Below are 3,899 nucleotides of genomic sequence, written 5' to 3'. Positions count from 1 at the left end.
CTTATACAATGTCCTCGTTTCATCTCTCACTTTTCTCTACACCTCGGTAATGACCCACGTTTCTCTCTATCATGACGGGTCAGTTATTCAGCTTTAATAGCCTTAGTTACATTGTTCATTATGTTTGGTGTTGCACCAGTTCACGTAACGCGAAAGTCGGATAAAATTTGCCTGCTAGAAATCTTAACACATCTTAATTTAGTTAGTTTTATATTGCACTTACAGTTGATATGACACTAACAGAGGAAAGTAAAAACTAGGTCTCTATATAAAATGTCTTAATATCATCAAAAAATCATGCTTAATAAAATATCTTTAATTTTTTTCAGGATTTCGAAGATCGTCGGCTCATTACAGACTTAAATTCAGGTTAGTACTATGGCGGGAACTTCCTCGTGCGGAAACATATTCCGAGACGCTTCTTCGGATATATTTACTATTTTAAACACGAATTTAAAATTTACTGTTTAGTAGTTTCAGATCTTCAATGAGAATTTAAGAGTACTGTCGACTAATGTTATTTATAGTTCTTTCATTCAGTGCTAATATCATATAATGACAAAAATCTTTGTGTCCTTGTACAGCAACGACGTAATTGTCTAGTGGTTATCTAGCATAACAGTACTATCCTGTACTACAATCTTAACAAACGTTGCTTACTTTCTTTTTACAAATATTATAATTCTACATCAGCTTCCGTTAGTTAAGTTTCCGTTTTCATATCGGTTGTAAAGTGCTGCGACAAAGATGTTGTTCGAGGTTCCGATAGCTAGGTTCTGGTTTTGATTCTGCCAGTAAAGTAATTGTATGTTTATATCTATGTATACGAACGTTTATATTATTTCATATAATCATTTCAATAGTTTAATGTGAAAATATTTTAAATATTCATTTAAAAGTTAAAATTGGCATTGCCGATGAACTTAGTGGTTTATCCCTAATGATAATCGAGTGTCCTAGCTTCGTTGTCTGGGTGTCTGTTGTGAAATCATGTGTATCTCAGAGTTTGTGTTGTGAAATCATGTGTATCTCAGAGTTTGTGTTGTGAACGGATTATTTTCCTTACTTATATCAGCTTACTCCGTTTTTATTTATTTATCAGATATACATGTTTCTGAGCCACGAAACAAAACTTGTTATCAAAGATATGTCATGTAGTAAAAGAAATTCATGCAGTGTATGTCGTAACAAGAGTACTGTGTTTGTGTGAGTGCGTGCGCACGGTTGCTTGAGACACAGAGAAAAGCAAAATTTAGTGTTTATTTGTTTGAAGCTATTTTTTACGTGTAAACCAAACGTGTAAAAGTCAGGTGGTAAACAAATACACTGTTGTACAAGAAGATGGACTGGGCGATGTTCTATATCATCTCGATTTATACACTTTAATTGTGAGAAGGAACAAAACAGAGGTATTAGAATTATATAAACAGTGAAAAAAAAAGACAACTCTGTCTACCGAAGTATTCTACAAACCATCACATCATTAAAAAATAGATAACTCTGTCTACTGAAGTATTCAACAAACTATCACATCATTAAAAAATTAAGACAACTCTATCTACTGAAGTATTCAACAAACTATCACATCATTAAAAAATAGATAACTCTGTCTACTGAAGTATTCAACAAACTATCACATCATTAAAAAATTAAGATAACTCTATCTACTGAAGTATTCAACAAACTATCACATCATTAAAAAATAGATAACTCTGTCTACTAGTAGATAGAGTTGTCTTAATTTTTTAATGACGTGATAATTTGTTGAATACTTCGAAGTATTCAACAAATTATCACGTCATTAAAAAATTAAGACAACTCTATCTACTGAAGTATTCTACAAGCCATCACATCATTAAAAAATTAAGACAACTCTATCTTCTGAAGTATTCTACAAACCATCACATCCATTCCGATATTTCCATGCTTGCTCCCACACCCTACCACACAAAAATAAAAAGCATGGTAAACGTCGTTTTCAAACAAACAGAAAATGCGACAAGTGACGTTGAAACATTAAAGCAGAAATGAGCTTACAACGCTGAACAAAAACCGTATTCTAGTCACATCATTCTTCAATGCACAAAAACGTCAAGACTAAAAAGAATAAACCAGAATATAACGATCTCCATCGATTTGCATGCATGCCATTTATAAAAGGAACCTAAGAAAAGTTGTTGTTGTTTGGTCTTAGAATAATACGACGTTAACGTCCAAACATCTTACAGAGCACATGAGAATCTTAGACACATTCTAGTACATCCAATAAATCCTTTACACCTTTATCAGCAGGCGGGATCTAATATGTGGAAAATTCTATATAGGTGAAACTGGGGCATGTGTAGCTACTCGAATCACAGAACACCTGATTCCTGATCTAAATGTAAGATATCCAACTTTCCTAGTAAGCCAGAAGACGCCTATAGGTTCTATAGGTGGTTGGTTTTACTAGGAATATTGTGTATTTGTGTGTGTGTGTGTGTGTTTACAAAGGTGGGTGGTGTTTTTATAGGCGAACAATATTACTATATTTTCATAGAATTGCATACGGATGTCAACTAACCTCAACTTATGTATATAGTTTTCATTTATATATTACATATGTTTTACAAAGGCAAATGATGTTACTGGGTGGATTGTGTTACTAAGGTTTTATAGGCAGATGAATTGTGTTACTGAGGCTAGTACAATACTTGATTACGTCATCAAAGTCTAGATTTAATGCCGAAAAAGTTACAGGTAAAACCATTATTTTAAGGCCACAACTATTTTAACACTGTTACATACATCAGTTTTTATCACACATACTATTTTAGTTTATCTATTATCTAAGCAAGACAAGTATTACAACCAATAATTTACCTCACATACTTTTACAGTTATCTGTCGCTTTATGTACCAAACACTTCACTAATTCATTAGTTCTATAGTTTTCACTTCTATATTTGATTTGCAAGTTATACTTTTTTGCATTTTCCGACGTTTTATACGTAAAATACTTGTTAATATCACTAATTTATTTCTTCTATAACTAATATAGTATAGTATATAACGTCTATTTGTCCTGAAAAGGACGCTTATTTAAATCTCATATTTAGCTTTATTTGTTTCCCTAACGTTTAAAGGATCTATGTAAATAACTATGTTTAACCATTATTATTCTTACCCTTTTGTAGAAGTTTTCACAAATCTGGTTCTCGAATGGTTACCACCAAAACATATGAGTACAGATATAAACAGACTTTTCTTCAGCGATAGATGTAGAGAGATAACTTTTGTCTGAGGTCAATGGTTGATTATCTGAACGTAGTTGAAGTGATTTAGATTGAAGTCCTCTGCCAGGAAAAGGTTTATCACACAGTTTTGTAACACACACACACACACATATATATATATATATACACACATATATATGTGTTACTAGTTTGTAATGATATGTACGAGACTAAAGTCATGACACTTTCAAACATATATATTAAATAGTTGTTGACAAATCAGAAATTCTGTTAGACTAACAATGAAACTTTAGTTCACCATTATACAATTTCCCACACGAATTAATTTAGTTTATAAACGAAAGTTTGCAATTATTGTATTTCAACCATAAAAATCATACTTTACAACAAAAACATTTCATCTACATTAGTCAGCTATAACAGCTCATATATCGTCTGAATTTTGTGTCCTTCATTACTTACACATGTGTTTATACCTAACACACCTTTAAATGTATTCTTTTTCTCATAATTCCTGAAAGTTAGCTTGCTTATCTTAGACTTTGACTTTTCAAAGTCTAATTTTTAAAAATATTAACGAGATTCTATCCAATGTTATGATAAATAATTGTTCATTGATGATCATATTTCGATGTTTCACACTCAGATAATGTAATTTTTAAA

This window comes from Limulus polyphemus, unplaced genomic scaffold (genome assembly GCF_000517525.1).
Source record: "Limulus polyphemus unplaced genomic scaffold, Limulus_polyphemus-2.1.2 Scaffold2081, whole genome shotgun sequence".
In the NCBI taxonomy this organism is placed as follows: Eukaryota; Metazoa; Arthropoda; class Merostomata; order Xiphosura; family Limulidae; genus Limulus; species Limulus polyphemus.
This window is presented reverse-complemented; position numbering follows the sequence as displayed.